Source organism: Taudactylus pleione, unplaced genomic scaffold (genome assembly GCF_031769625.1).
Source record: "Taudactylus pleione unplaced genomic scaffold, aTauple2 ptg000191l, whole genome shotgun sequence".
NCBI classification, from domain to species: domain Eukaryota; kingdom Metazoa; phylum Chordata; class Amphibia; order Anura; family Myobatrachidae; genus Taudactylus; species Taudactylus pleione.
Window position 1 is genome coordinate 273,937 of NW_028284593.1, and position 16,751 is coordinate 290,687.

A 16,751-nucleotide genomic window follows, 5' to 3' on the forward strand; every position below is an offset into this window, starting at 1 on the left:
GCGCCGGACCAGAAGTCTGTGCGGGAATGCACAGTGCATGCGCCTGACCTCTCTGAAGGATCATGGGCTACAAATGGCGCTGCACACCGGACACGGGTATACTACCTGTTTTCTTTCTGACAAACGGAGGATTTGAATTACAGAGTAATTGCAGGCAATAGCGGCAGTGTTCATTCTCGGAGTTCTCAACTGGGACGTGGACTTCCTAAGCAGTCAGGACATGGGTTCTCCACCCGGATGTCTTTCAACTCCTGGTGGACAAATGGGGCCTGCCAGACATAAACCTCATCGTCTCCCATCACAACCACAAGGTCCCCAGGTACGGGTCCAGGGCCAGAGACCCCTCAGCCGCATTCGTGGATGCTCTGGCAGTGAGGTGGGACTTACAATCTCGCATACCTCTTTCCTCCGATCTCCCTCCTCCCGAGGGTTCTCCGAAAGTTCAAGGAAGGAGGCACGTTGATACTAATAGCCCCAGCCTGGCCCAGGTGACATTGGTTCACCGACCTACGGAGTCTCTCCATAGACACTTTTTCCACTTCCTCTATGGCAGGATCTGTTAGCGCAGGGCCCTTGCCTGCACCCGGACCTGCCTCGTCTGTCTTTGACGGCATGGCTCTTGAGTCATCCCTCTTAAGAGCCACAGGCTTCTCTCGCTGGTGTGATCCAGACGATGGTCAGGGCGCCTAAGCCTGCCTCATCGTGCATCTATTACAGAGTTTGGCACTCTTACTTCAAAATGGTGCTCCCCCAGAGGCTATGACCCTACAGATTTTAGGGTCTCACGGGGGGCTTGCCTTTCTCCAGGCTAGGTTAGACCTCGACCTCCGCCTTGCCTCCCTTAGAGTTCAGGCTTCTGCTCTGTCAGTCTGGTTCCATCAAAGCATTGCTACCCTGCCTGATGTCAGAACATTCTTGCAGGGTGTTCTCCGCATTCAACCTCCTTTTTATCCCTCCGGTGGCTCCGTGGGACTTGTCCTTGGTTCTCCGGGCTCCACCGTTTGACCCTCTGGACTCCGTCTGCCTCAAGTGGCTGAGAGCGAAGACACTCTTTCTTTTCGCTATCTCCTCTGCCCTCAGGGTATCTGATTTGGCAGCATTCTCCTGTCTCTCCCCATTCTTGATCTTTCATCAGGACAGAGCTGTCCCTCCGTACCAGGACTGTGTACCTCTCTAAAGTGGTATCCCGGTTGCATTTGAATGAAGAGATTGTGGTTCTGGCCTTTTAAGTCCTCGAATCTTTCTGCAAGTGAAGCCAGCCTCCTTGGATGTGGTTTGTGCTCTTCGGATCTACGTGGATCGTAGGAACTCCTTTAGGAAATCAGATTCTCTTTGCGATGTACGGCTTTCACAAGCGAGGCTGGCCAACTAACAAACACACTCTGCCCCGATGGCTCCGCATGACAATCTCTCAGGCCTACACGCAAGCTAATCTTGTTCCAAACAGGGTTACAACACATTCTGCTCGGTCTGTGGGACTCTCGTGGGTGGTTCGACGTGGCGTTTCTGCTGAACAATTATGCAAGGTGGCCACTAGGTCTTCCGTCCACACCTTTCTCAGGTTCTACGCCTTTGATACCTTTGCCTCTCAAGATTCTTCCTTTGGGCTTCGGATTCTCCTTTCTGCTCAGGAGCTTCCCCACCCTTAGGGGAAACTGCTATGGGACATTCCCATGGTATCCCTGTGGATCCCCTATGGACCCTGAAGAAGAAATTAAGAGTTATGGTAGACCTACCTTTTTGTTAACTTTATTTCTTCGAAGTCCATAGGATCCACAGGGCGCCCACCCTGATGCACCTGGCTTCAATGGGTATTTTTTCTCTTGATCACTGATTCCTTCATCTTCTGGGAGAGTGTTTCTTGAGTATACGGTTTTTCCTTCTGTTGCCTGCTCCTGCCTTGGGCTTGTTTACAAAACTGCCTGTGGTTGGGCGGCGGTGTATATGTGGAGGAGGACCAGTGCATCCTGGGAGCTAAAACTTTAACTGTTTGGTGCCCGGACCTCTCCAACCACACACACACCCCATGGTATGCCTGTGGATCCTATGGACTTCGAAGAAGTCGAGTTAACAAAGGTAAGTCTACCATAACTCTTAATTTCCACTGCAGTATCCATGAATTCTGGTGTAGGTATGGCTTCCGTTTCTAGAGCATTAAGGCTTTGGAGTATGAAATTGCATATAGATATTGAGGAAAGGATATCAAAACAATATCTTTTGAGAAACTTAGAAATCATGCAGAAGGCGATTAAATATTTGTGAAGCATCATTGGACACTAACTTATGCAGCAAGATCTATGGCTACAGGGGTATTAGCAAGGAGAGCGCTATGGCTAAGATCCTGGATGGCTGATGCGATTCAAAGAACAGATTGGCTACTCTACCATACAAAGGTTCATTTCTGTTTGGCAGTAAATTAGATTCTCTGATACAAAAGATGACGTGAGGTAAATCCTACATATTACCTCAGGATAAACTAAATACCCATTTACATCGTCAAGACGGCAATATAGAGAAGCCAAGACGTATAGACCCGGTCATCACTACAATAGAAGATTTTCTTCAGGAGTTACCAGACAATCCTTTCGGCAGAATTTCAGAAGATTCAATCCTAAACAGCAATGACTACAAGGCCCCTATAGAAATAGCAGTAGGAGGAAGATTAATGCAGTACACCAATCAATGGATTCAGTGTATTCAAGACAGATGGGTATTGGATGTGGTATCCAACGGATACCGATGTAGAATCCAACGGATCCCGATTTACAGTTCATAAAGGAACAAAAAACAGACAAATTTGTACTATCGAGAATGCCAATCACAAAGTGGAAAAGATGGCTGTGCAGGCCAATCTAGTGAAATTAATCAACCTTCAAATAATAAAAGCAGTGCCAGTTATAGAAAGGAAAACCGGTTTCTATTCACACCTATTTCAGGAGATTTCAGAACTATTTTGGATCTAAGAACAAGTATATTCAAACAAAGTTTCATATGGAAACGTTAAAGTCTATTCTAACATGTCTCATGGAAAAAGACTTTCTAGCATGATGGTTTTAAAAGATGCTTACTTTCACATTCCAGTGAACAAAAGTTATCAGAAATTTCTAAGATTCTGTGTAGCAGGAAGACACTTCCAGTTCACTTGTCTTCCCTTGCGTTTATCAACTTCACCAAGGGTGTTCACCAAGGTGTTAGTGACTGTGATGGTGCACCTAAGGGCCCAGGGGATCATGATATGGCCTTATCTAGACAACATATTGATCTCTGGAAACACGGAAGATATAGTGTGAGACAATGTAAGACGAGTTCTACAATGTCTGCAAATGTTGGGCTGGGTAATAAATTGGGACAAGTGTCAGAATCCAGTCCAGACAATCCAGTTTCTAGGGATATGATAAATTCCCAGAAGTAGATGGTCAGTCTCTCACAAGAAAGATGTACAAAGATACAGGGTATGGTCAATGTCATAAAGAATCACAGCAGGATTCAACTCCGTACAGGACTAAGACTGCCTGGAATGATCTCGTCAACCATAGATGTAGTTCCTTGGGCAAAGTGGTACATGAGAGGTCTACAGTGGGACATTCTAAAATGCATTCAGAAAAAAATGCCTCTTTATCATCGCATAAGATGATACGAGACAACACACACAAGAAGCCCTAGACTGGTGGAGCAGTGTGAATGTGAAAAACAGATCAACATTATTGCTTCATCCACAATACCTAGTTTTGACGACAGATGCAAGTCAGTCAGGATGAGGAGCACATGTATTACAACAGGTGACACAAGGTGGCTGGTTTCCATAGGAAAAGTTATTTTCTTAATTCGAAGAGTAATGCAGGCCGTATGGAAGGCGGTACAGTATTTCCAAGACCACCTGAGAGGAACTCATGTAAGAATATTCTCAGACAACATGACTGTGGTAACATTCATAATCCTCAAGGTGGCACCAGGAGTCAAATCCTCATGAGAGGTTTCAAAAATTATAAACTGAGCGGAAAAGTACTTACTCTCCCTTTCAGTACTCCATGTGGAAGGCAAGAAACAAATTATCCCGGGAGAATGGGAATTGAATATAGATATAGTCCCAAGAAATAATAGGAAGATTTGGATGTCCAGAAGTGGGTCTAATGGCGACAAATGCAACACAAAACAACCTCAGTTATTTTCAACAAATCTGGTACCAGGGACATTCTGAATAATTGTCTTCTCACAAAAATGGAATTTTCCCCTGTTATGTCTTTCCACCTTTCCCGCTGATATATCAGATATTAAAAAAGATCAAACAAGAACAAGTGGATGTAGTTAACTATCTTACCTGGTTTTCAACAGCATTAAAGATGACAAATGAGGAACGATGGCTGCTACCAGGCATACCGGACATGTTAAAACAGGGTCCGTTATTACATAAGAACCCGGCAGTACTCAATTTAGTGGTCTGTAGAGTGAGAGGAATATACTAGAGAAAAAAGGGCTTTCAAAACAAGTGATACACATCCTATTACAGGCAAGAAAGAAGAATTCTTCGCAGATGTATTATAGGATTGGAGAACATTTATCTCATTTATGGGAAATTTAAGCTGAGGCCATGCAGAATATTCCAAATATTGCAGTTTTTACATGAAGGATTTATTGAAGGTTTCAACAATCAAAGTACAAATATCAGCTCTGTGTACTTCTGGATAAGAAATTAGCAGAAAATTAACTAGTAAAGAGATTGTCAAGCAATTAAAAGGATCCGTCCACAAGTTAAATCTGTCACAGCCCCATGGTACTTGAATTTAGTCCTGAGAACATGAATGGTGACTCCATTTGAACCTCTAGATTAAAAGAAGTGTCTCTTTAAAAATTTTAAGTAATTTTCCTAATTGCAATAACATCAGCAAGAAAAGTGAGTAAATTACAGGCCTTGTGAACAGAGGAGCCATATTTGAATATTAAGCCTGACAGAGTAATATTGAGGACAAAACCGGAGTTTGTGCCAAAAGTGGTTTAATCTTTTCACCTCAATCAAGATATTGTATTACCAGCTTTTTTCCCCTTAACTACATACAGTACACTGGATCTGGTTAGAGCTATTTCGATCAATCTACATAAAGTAAGCGATTTCAGTAAAACAAAGCATCTATTTGTTCTACCATATGGCGTTAGACAAGGCCATAGTCCTACAAAACAGACCATTGCAAGATGAATAAGAGAACTTATTATCTTTGCCTACAATAACACTCGACTAAGGCTGTAGCTACTTCTTGGGCAAAGAAGGCGAAGACTTCAGTAGGAGAGATTTGTAAAGCAGCGGCATGGTTGTCTGTACATACGGAATTGGTATAAAATACCGACAGCCGGGATCCTGGCGGTCAGAATCCTGGCGCCAGAGTCCCGACAGGGTTAACATACCAACACTTGTTGGTCAGTATGCTAACCCTCTCCCTACCCTGACCCTCCCTCTTTGGTGCCTGAACCTAACCTCTCCACACTCTAAACCCCTAAACCTAACTTTTCCACCCAACCCCGTTACTTACCTTCGGCATCTCAGAGCTCGGGATGCCGACGCCGGGATTCTGATCGACGTCTCTATTCTGGCACCGGTAATGTAAGCGTCGGCATCCCGAACGCCAGGTTGCCGAACGCATACCGTACATACATTCTTCGCTCATTATGCATTGGATTTGTCAAATTCTTGCTCTGGAGATAAGGTGCTTCAGGAAGCACTTAAATAAAATTATTTGATATGCAGAAATCATGAGATTTGGTTATTGCCACCCTGTATATTAGCTTTGGTATGCCATGGAGGAATGAAGAAGAAGAAAACATCGGTTTATACTTTCCGATAATTCTGTTTCTTCGAGAGACTCCATGGCGGTTCCCCCACTTAAGTGTTTTTCTAGGAACCGATTACAGGTAGATACTCAAAAAGAAGGAAGAGGCTGGATTATAGTCAGTTAGGGGATGGTCTTTGAAAAAAATTTCCTGTCTATACTAGGGGGAACAGGTACTATATCCCAAGGTGTATGCTGCCATGGAGTCTCTGGAAGAAACAAACTAATCGGTAAGTATAATCCGACGTTTTTCCTGCCTCCAGACACTGCAAGCATTTCAGCTTTGCCAAAGCAGCTTCCCTCTTTGTTCATTCAGGGCCTGATTCGGCAAGGATCGCAGTAGAAATGACGCATGCAATCGGTCAATTAATTTGCAGTGCGCAAACTAGCAATTGCGATGGGAAATGCGTTTGCAGAGGCTATGCAGACCCCGAGCACATTGACAGAAAGTGCTGTTTGTGGGTGGTGACGGCGGGGTGGTCGGCCGAATGCAGGCGAGCCAGTGCGTTGCACCGCCGTTGCATGCATAAATGATCCACTGCAATACCATACGCAGCTTGAGGGCTCATAGGAATTGCTAACTTCAGAACACACTGAGGGCGTGATTCAGAGCCGGACGCTATTTGCGCTCGCTTGTCCAGAAAAAGGGGCTGGCTATTTAAATTGACCGTTCGCTCTTTGCTGTCTGTTGACGCCTCTGTCTGAACGAGCGAACAAAACATGCAGACTTTTTTTTGTAAAAAACGCCCCCCTGGCCGCTCGCATCATACGTCATTTCCGCTATTTATTAGATTAATCGAGTACATCGAAAGGCGAATGAACTGCTCGCTATTCTTGTGGTTGCATTTTCCAACCGCAATCATGCGAGCAGTTCTGGCTAAAAGACACCCAAGTGACGTGGTCGATGTCTAGCTGAAGACGCTGCCTGCTAATATCACATCCACCAACGCTACTTTCAACCGTGGAACTACAGGTCCCAGCCAGTCCTTTCATCCATGCAAGTGCTCCTAGCAATGCTAGCCCGAACATCCACCCTGCAGCCCTTATCCCTAATTGCTGGGCACCACCATGCTCTGCAGTCCACCCCTTCATCAACCCCCCCCCCATATGCTCCCTGCTGTTCCTGGGTGCCTGAACCTGGGCACATCTTACCCTGGCAATAACAATCGTCTAGATTAAGATGCTGCCGTCTAGCTTAAGACGCTGCCCGCTATTAGTGGGGCTGCATATTAAGCTAGATGGCTTGTTATTGCAAGGGAGAAGATGCGCCCAGGTCCATGCGTCCATCTGGGGGATGCCATTACATCTGGTTATGTATAGTGAGCTATGGAGTCGGGCATTAACTAAGACTGGCTCCCTCCCCATCTACTAGAACCTTTTTTTGGTAGACAAACCAGACTGGTCATTTCGTCCCATTCTCAACCTCACGGGGTTAAATTCTTATCTCCACTTGGAAATATTCAAGATGGAGTTCGTAAGGTCAGTCATTTGTTCCATGGAGGAAGGGGAAATGTGGCCTCCATAGATATCAAGAATGTTTACCTTCATATATGGAGGGTTCATCAACACTTCTGCAGTTTGCAGTAGGGCATCAGCATTTTCAGTTCCAGGCTCTGCCATTCGGTTTGTCCACCTCTCCCAGAGTCTTTACAAAGGTTGTGGCACACATGATCTCCCTACTCAGGAGAGGAGGGGTCATTGTATTGGCTTATCTGAATCAATAGCCCTATTGCAACAACATCTTCAGATTACCATAGGCATGCTCCAGGGATTTGGCTGGATCATCAGTTTTCCCAAATCAAATTTAATTCCATCGCAGAGGATGGTATTTTTGGATCTTCTCTTCGACTCTGCTTCTCATTTTTTTTTAAGCAGGATATCCTCCTTCCAGCCTTTCGCCAGGCTTCAGTGATCAGTGAAGTTTCTTCCTTAGCACTGTTGGATGTGGTACACCATTTACTTGGAGCGAACTATGTCTTTGAGGCGTACGGATGATTTGTTGGTGTTGATTGATGCTCCAAAAAGAGGCTGGCCAGCCTCAAAAGCGTACATATTTGCCTTCAAATCTGACGGTTCCTCTTCAATTTGGGGCTTCTTGGTCTGTGCGGCATGGTGCCTCAGTAGAGCAGCTGTGCAGAGCAGCTACCTGGTCATCCATACATACTTTTATAAAATGTTACAGCTTCCATACTTTTGGAGCAAGAGACGCCAGTGTCGAGCAAAAAATTATTTGAGCAGCTGGTTCCGATGCTCCCCTACCCTTAAATTGGCTTACTTTGGTAGATCCCAGAGATAATGGCATCACTCAGATGAAAGAGGAATATGATTTTTAAAATGTCCTTGGAGTCCATCTGGGGGATGCCGGAATCCCTCCCTTGTTTGGTTTCATACTAATTTCATTACCTGTTGGTTTTCTGGTTTCTCAGTTCATCCCTGGGTCCTTCTCCGTATTTGTGAAACATAGACTGAGGTTCTAGTATATGAAGAGGGGTTATATAGGGGATGGGAGCCAGTCTTAATTAGTGTTTGACTCCACAGCTCACTATACATAACCAGAGGTAATGGCAACCCCAGATGGACTCCAAGGAAGAGATTTTACGGTGATTAAAAATCTTCAGACTTCAGTTAGTGCTGCCACCATTGCTGGGTAACACACCAGTTCCTCAGCCTAGTATTTGATCTGTTCTCTGTCCTGTTCGTACATCCAATAGAGAGTACTGAATGAGGAGAAGCAACATATGTTCACCTAGCTCCACTCATTCCAGTTCCAAGCAGACCTGACCTGTGGTCACAGTCCAGACCCCAGATCAAACCCCAAATCTGACAATTTCTTCAAGCAAGCTCTAATTTGGGTCTGTTTGTACCAAGGTGATAGTCCATCTGTGGTTACCCCTCCGAATTTGGACACGCTGGCCTGGCTGTCTACCATAGCTGAGGCAATGTCAGAACTGTCTAGACAACTAATTTATTCTAGGCAATTGAGTACTAGTCTCTCTCCCCTAACTGGCAGCGGGTATTTTGTGGGCCTCTCCTTAGTATACTGTCTCTGAGGGGAGGGATCTCCTAATTTCTTCTTCAGGGTCCATAGGCTCCACAGGGAGACCTTGGGGTGTAGGTTGGATCTGGATCCCGGGCACCACGCAGTTAAAGCTTTTGCTCTCAGGATGCACTGGTCCACCGGAGTCAGGTCATTTAACGCAGAGGGGCTGCTTAGCAGCCCCTAAAGCTATTTTAGTTTAGTTTATTTTATGGTTTGGTAGGTTTTTTTTTTTTAACTATCTTCAGAGTGCACAGCAACAAACTGTCCATTGGAAGTCTGTGCTGCCGCTCCGTCACCCAGCCAGCGCCGCAGCGCTAGTACCGGTCTGGGGATCTCGGCAGGACACAGGGGTCCGTGCTAGCCGGGCTCCGCGGACTTCCCAGACTGCAGCCGGACGTACGGGGACAATGTAAGGAGGGTCACCGCTTGCGGTGACCCACGTATTAGCCGTCATTGCCTCCGGTCTCAGGGGACAGACCGGAGGCGCTGAGGTGGACGCAGGCCCCCCCATACCCTGCGCTTCCACTAGACCACCAGGGACAATATTGGCGCTGGAAGCCAGCGTCCCAGGGGTTAATATTCAGCCAGGGAAGTCTGCCTTTCCTATTGTAGCGGCTCCTTAGCTCAGCGCGCCTTTCCACTGCGGTCTGGCTTTGCTGAGCGGTTTCCTCCTGTGGCCACACCCCCACTGAGGTCTCCGTCGGCCATTTTCTATGGTGGTGCATTGCAGATCTCTCAGGCCAGCGTGTGGTCCAGTCCCCCTGCATACCTCTCCCTTGGGTTGATGTATGCAGCGCTATAGCCTTCCCAGACACTGAATCTGGGCAGTTGTTTGTAGTGTTACTTTGCAGTATACTTTCTGCATTGTATGTGACTTATGCTAGCGCTGCTTGTCAGCATATATCTATACCTGTCCTCTAATTCTGCCCTAATACAGGTGCAGTTAAGGTGGTGAAGTCCTCTGGAGGGAAGTATAATTGATTGCCACAAGAAAGATTAAAAGATTTTTCAGCCTCATTCACCAGGTCAACAATTTAGAAACATGAGAAATTATAAAACAGAAAGCTAATCCAACAGATAAAATGTTCCTTCTTACCCAGTGATTTTCAACCTTTTTTAACTCTAGGTACACTACGCAAGAAAATGGCCAAGGTACACCTTCTGGCGATGCGGCGTGCGCGACCGATGAAAAAACATACATATTGGCTCCCACATAAAAAAAAAAATAAAAAAACACACCCTTTGGCCTCCATAGAAAAAAAAACGCACTTTCATTGGCCCCGGAGAACATGCTTACATAAAAACCACATAGCTTCCCACAAATAATAAAATCTTTGGCTGGCCCCCAAAGAAAGAAAAAACGCATTGCTCCCCCCCAAAAAAACAAACAACAAACAAAAAACAAATGACACTGGCTTCCACATAAAGTAATTTACCTTTTCCAGCCCCTACCTGTCACTCATCGGCAGAGCTTTCAGCAGGCAGGCTGGCTGGTGGCTGCAGGGCTTGCGGGCAGGCTGGTGATGCGTGTGGCTGCAGGTAGGTCATATTTACCCTTTATGCAGGGAATCTCTAGAAGCTGCCGTGGGGTGGGCGGGTCGGGAGGCTGCGTGACCTGTGATGTCTCGCCGCCGCGTCTGCATAGATCACGGCCCAGGCATGCCTGAGACTCCCAGGAGAGCTTAGCGCTGCCCGGTCCTCAGTATGGAGGATCTGATCACAAGGAAACGCCTAACAACCGCTCTCGGCACACTAGTGTGCCACGGCACAGCGGTTAAAAAATGCTGTTCTAACCTATTCAAAGCGAAGAGTGAAGTTTCAGGATCAATCCCCTTTAACACCTGTAGAGGGCAAAATTGCCCATTAAGAACACATGGTCACATTCTATCCAAGACCAAGGGTTATAGACATCATAGAATGCATACAAAGTAGTCCATCAGTGCCTAGAAAGGAAATGCCTTAGTGCAATTCGTGACTCAATCAGACTTAACGAATCTAGAGGCCTTACAGAACAGTCTACAAGCTTGAATCAAAGCAGATGCAATTACCACATTTACTACTGATGACCTTAATTGCAAACTGTATAAGTATTGTCAATGCCAGACAATATCACATTAAATCTGTGAACTCTATCCTCTCCTCTATTGGAAAAAAGAGGATTTTCTTTAACCCATAGATCTGCAAGATGCTTATGGTGCATACAAACGGGACAATAGTTAACTATCTCGCTGAACGATCTCCCTGCACCTTCCCGGAGTGCTGGATGATCTATCTATCATCCAGCACACCACCATCTACTGGACTGATCGATATCGACCAGGTTGGCCTGCATGCACAGGCGATGGTCGATATCGTTATCGTCCATACGTGCCCGCGCATCGCCGGATGTTTGTGGGTTGGAAGGTACCAAAAATTGCTTGATATGATCGTTATCGTTCATATCGTGCATTTTTATCGTACCGTGTGTACGCACCATAACTTTTATGTTGCTGTTCAGCACAGGATTTTTCTGAAGATTATGGCATTACACTTCTAATTCACCGGTCTGCCTTTTGGTATGGAATATCCTCCAGAAACCAGGATATGGCCATAACTGGGAACATCCTGGTTATAGGAGAATCTGAACATGCTGTAAATGCCAAGAACAATTTGGGCCATAGCCTTGCAGAAACATGGCTGGATTGTGAGCAGGACAAAGTCCCGTTATTCCCTCACATAAAATATTCTAGGGGTACAGGTAAATATACAGAGCAAACTAACTCTACTGGAGGTAAAACGTCTCAAAATACAACACATGGCACACAAAGTATAGATTCCCCGCTATACAACAGTGAGCAGGGATGCTTGGCGGTGAAGTTAATGTTTCTGGTGGCATTTACTTCTGCCAGAAATTTGGAGGGTTATAGGCATATGGTGCAAATATCTATAAGGGTGGTTCTAAGAACCAGTTCACTTTATCTGCAAAAGGTCTGGTATCCACATTTCATATTACAGTATTTCACCATAGTTTTACTCAAAGCCAGTGGATGGCAAAGAGAAGAGGCTGACGAACTTTAAATTAACCAGCAGCCTATTAATAATATAGAAGCAACCGTCTTTCCTTAAATACATGCAATACAAACAAAAAGAACTATTGTTAAAAATAGAGATGTGCAGTTCGGTTTTACTCAGATATGTTCAGATCTGAAAAATGGCATCATATTGGCTATCTGGCTGTCACATGTTTTGGATAGCTAATGAGAGAAATCTGAACTAATCCGAACTTGCGATAATTTAGCGATAAGAACCGAATAAAACCGTAGCCGCACATCTCTAGTTAAATATGGTACTTGGTGTGTCTGCTTGTTTATTAACAGATTCCTAATCCATGAAAGGTTTGAAAAAGATCCTTCAAAGCAATATTGTGTAATATTATATTTATGATTTATTCTGTTCCTCTGATGATCCCCCCCCAAAGTATTGCACTTGCGTAGTTCTGAAAATTAATGAGTGTTTGTATATGACTTTAACCTCTTCCTTTAGACCCTATTTTTCTTTTGGAACGTCAGACTGTATAGGCTTTTCTTTCACAATCGGTTTCCTGGGTAAGCGTTTCCCTCAAGAATATAGAAATGAAAAAGGAGGGTGATCCTCGTATACTAACGTTTTATTAAATGTACAGAAAATTTTTCCAAACAACTCGCCCTGAGGAATCCTTGAACAGTACAGCATCTTTTCTTTGACATTGCGATTGATGTTGCTGCCGCTTGCCAGTTAGCTTGTGACCTCAGTCAACAGTGATAGAACTTCTTAAGGCAGCAGGGTGGATGGCTGTCTATACATTTCTAGTTATTATCAACTCCATGTTCTTCACACAGAAACATGCATATTTGATGATTGTTTATATAGTGCACTACTTTCCTCCATAAGGACTCAAAGCAATTGACATTTGTAGGAATGAACATATTACATACAGTAGAAGGGCATCTTGGATGTACTACAATCGCTACAGTGAGGGAATGCAAAGTATGAAATGCGTAGTTCAAGATAGCCATAGCATCATTAATACCCACATAGGTACTAGGTGAGGCAGCCATTTTGGGTGTACAGCATAGGTTACTATGAGCAAAATAGATAATACACGGAGATATGACTGAACTCTGGGGGAAGAGAACGTACGATTAACAGAACACGAACGATGATACTGCAGCATATGTGGCTTAAATTGTCTTTGTGTTGCCCTCCATATGTTATCCAGCCTCCATATAGGGCAGCCAGAGTGTATGTCAGTTGCTCTTTGAACGCTGCTCCTACGAGGGACGCTGGGCAGTCTCCCTGTATACCTTTCCTACTGCTGGTTCAGGTTTTTACAAGGCTCTATCCTACCTAGGCTGATTGTGGTAGTGAGAGCTTATATGCATATGACTCGCAGAGTGTTTATGCATGACATGTGATTGTTGTTTTATGGATACTGTTTCTTATGTAAAAAGAACTGTGACTCCTGTAAATTATCACTGTCTTTTCCCTTAAACCCTTTCCTACGGGTGTGTGGGTAATTAGGGTGAAACAAAATCACGTGTGTACTCAGAACTTGTCATTATTATGGCTCAGAGTCTGAAGGACAGGCGGCTAAGGTCCCTGTGCTGGGGGGTTTTCCCCACAGGATCTCATACAATCTGAATTATGTGGTTACTGTGTTAAGTAGACAAACCTCCCAGCTTCTGGATAGGAACTCCCTTGGGTTTCCTTTTACCAGATAATGGACCAAAATACCTTGCTTTAGGGCAGGTTGAACAGGCTCAAATATCCTATTAAGCTGCTGTGCTTTTTGATTAAGAGCCTATGGCAAATATACTGCTTAAATGCGTTAAGTTTTGCTGAGTTATGCTGCCTTTGTTTCTGAAAAGACTATGAGGGGTATTCAATATGAAACGTAAAACTTCGCTGTCGAAGTTTACGTTTCATATCGGAGTTTTTACCTGCGTTAAAGTACCGGGCGCGTGCCCGCTTATCCCCGTATTCAATATGAAATTAACGAAAACGGGAGACTCCGCAGTTGGATTTGCGTAAAGTTACGAATTTTTCCTTAAAAAAATTGTTGGACCCCCCTAAAGTTGTAAAAACATGGGGGATCGCTATGGGTACCCCCGTTTTAGCCTGTAATTGAAAGTCGGAGATTTAAATAGCCGCAGCAGGTGTTTTTTCCCGACATTGAAGAAGTGTTGCAGAAGAGCACTTGGGTTATTTTTTTTTCATTTTTTAAGTGGTCCCATCAAATTTGGGGTACATGAAAATGGGTACTAGCATATTTTTAAGTCCCTAAAGTAAGTTTTTAAAAATTCTGCAATTGTGCACCTGCCGCTATAATCTATTCTAGAAAACACCTGCTGCATACTTGCAGAATAGCCCTGAACCTATTTCCCTATTTTTAAACAATTTTTCCCTTTTTTTTTTTTTTTTTTTAACCCCAATTTTTAAATAAATTTTTTGGGGTGTCCCTATTTTTTTTTTTTTACTTTTTTTGACACAGTTCTTTTTTAAATGTCATTCCCAGGGGTGCAGGCTATTTTTTTTTAAGCCTGCACCCCTAAACCCCAATTCTGCACTTTTTTTCGACACCTATTCAATGGTGAAAACTTATCCCCGTTTTTGATCAAAGACTTTTCGAACCTGCGATAAGTCTTTGAAATTGAATACGGTGTAAAAGTCAAACCTGCGATAATGACGTCAAAAGTGCGATATTAACGCAAAAACGATGTTTTCACTCCCATATTGAATACCCCTATATATGTGTGAAGATGAACACATTACATTGGCCCCAGCTGTAGGCTATATGAGCTATATTGTAATTCACATATACTGGTAGGGCTGGGTTGCCCATCCCCCCTCTCTCCTATTTAGGAAGACTCAGCTGAGTTCAGTACTGATTGGGGGGGGGGGGGAGGGAAGTTGGCTATCCCTGAGTATGCCTTGTTCCCAGGGAAGTGCATAACTTTGGAATCCTACCAACTTTTGTTGCTTGGATTCAGTACCGATTGATGCAAATCTACAGGTAGATTTTGCAAAACTGGTCTGTTAGGCATGAATGTGCTACTGTTCAAAATTTTATTTTCCTGAAACCCCTAAACTGTGGTTAGGGGTTAGAGAGTGCTTCACACGTATGTTTTCTGTAAACCGACGCTTGTAGTAGGTTACTTGCAAATGTTCTCAGGGGATTTAGTTCATCTTCCTGGGTGCCTCTCTGTGGATGGCCAGGTTATACAGAGCTTGATGTCCTACTTAGCCTTGTCGGCTGTTTGTAGTTGACTTAAAAATTTTGTTGCATGTATATATATATGCCTCCACTCCGGTGATCAGGTCATACAGAGCTCTAGGTCCTACCTGGTGTTTGGTAGTTGGCCAGAGAGCTTAGTGTGTATGAATATGCGTGTGTGTATATGTATATGTGTGTATGTGTATATATATATATATATATATATATATATATATATATATCTATCATGTGCACTACATGTGACTTATGGAATTTGCTGTATTATGCTGCCTTGTCAGAATAAGTCTATCACTGCTGTTTCTCCTCATGTAACCCGCTACAGAGATACGTGGGTACATTGGATGTAAAATGATGGTCACATTAATACTAGACATTGGATAAACCTTGTATGTCCAATGAAAAGGTAAGACAGATGGCTGAGGCCCCTGAGTTGGTGGCATGTGTGACCTGTAGCAGCAGCCCCTATGGTTATGCCCTCTATTTCCATTATGAATGGACATTTCACCTACAGCCATACCACACTGGACATGCCCAATCTTATCTTACTTTGGAAGCTATGCCATGTTGGTTCTGGTTAGTACTTTAATGGGAAACCACCTGGGAATACCAGGTGCTGTAGGCAGTGGTTGAGGCAGGTATCATCTTTAGTAGTCGTTCAACAATTACTACAGGCTGCTAGGTCTTTGCAGCCAAAGACCAGATGGTGTTGGCCCCTTACGCGGGCCAGGCCACAGAGAGGGGCAATGGGGGTGACCTCACTGGACTTAATATAAATGGGTTGTGGTGGTCACTGTTCTAAAGAGTCACCACAGTAGTCAAATCTACCAGATCATAGCGCAGGTTGTGGACAGGTTGGCGATTCCTGCGCTAACCCTGATATTAAGGTATCTTCAGCAGCTGCAACCTACCATGTTTAGGCTTCCTGGGCATCTGTCCTGGAGGGACCAGTGTGCTCACTCGGATCAAAAGGTGACTTCGTCCTTAGCAGCCTTCCAGCAGTTATGGCAAGCAGCTAGGCTAGTACAGCCAAAAGAATCAGAAGGCGGTCGGTCTCACGCTCCGTCCAGCCCTCAGATTCTGGTACATCTTCTGGTGTTTAGGCACGGGTCTCCTCCCAGGAGTCACTCTCAAGAGAGGAAGACCGTCTTCCAACAGTACGTCTCCTCCCTGATCAGAGGGGCAAAGCTATGCTTGTGGAGCCGTTATAAGGAGAGGCTCCAGTGTTCTAATGCCAGAAAGTTGTGAAAGCCTCCCAAATCTGACCACAGCCAGACCATACTGGACATGCCCAAGATTGTTTGATCTTGATGGCTAGGCAGCATTGAGTCCAGTTAGTACTTGGATGGGAGACCACCTGAGATACCAGGAGTTGTAGGGAACGTAGTATGGAGTTTCTCCGGGCAGAAAAATCCATATTACCAGAAAGGTTGAGGCCTTATATCCCTTTCCAGTGGCATTTGCCTTTAAATGTTCCACTGATAGGAGATTGGAAGCCGGTTTTCAGGGCAGTCTTTCTCTGTCAGGAGCTGTTATTTGCCCGGCCAGGGTACGGCCGGGGTTCCAAATAAAAGCACAGACGATCTGTCTCTCGCCAGAAGAGCGACTATCCGTTAAAGACGTTTGTCGCAACAAGGGTTGC

General features: G+C 44.6%; 1 protein-coding gene across 1 annotated transcript in view; it reads left to right on the plus strand.

Moving 5' to 3' along the window:
- The window catches only part of CDC45 (cell division cycle 45), a 100,370-nt gene that overhangs the window by 28,185 nt on the left and 55,434 nt on the right, over positions 1-16,751 (plus strand). The gene's annotated exons all lie outside the window — the stretch shown is intronic.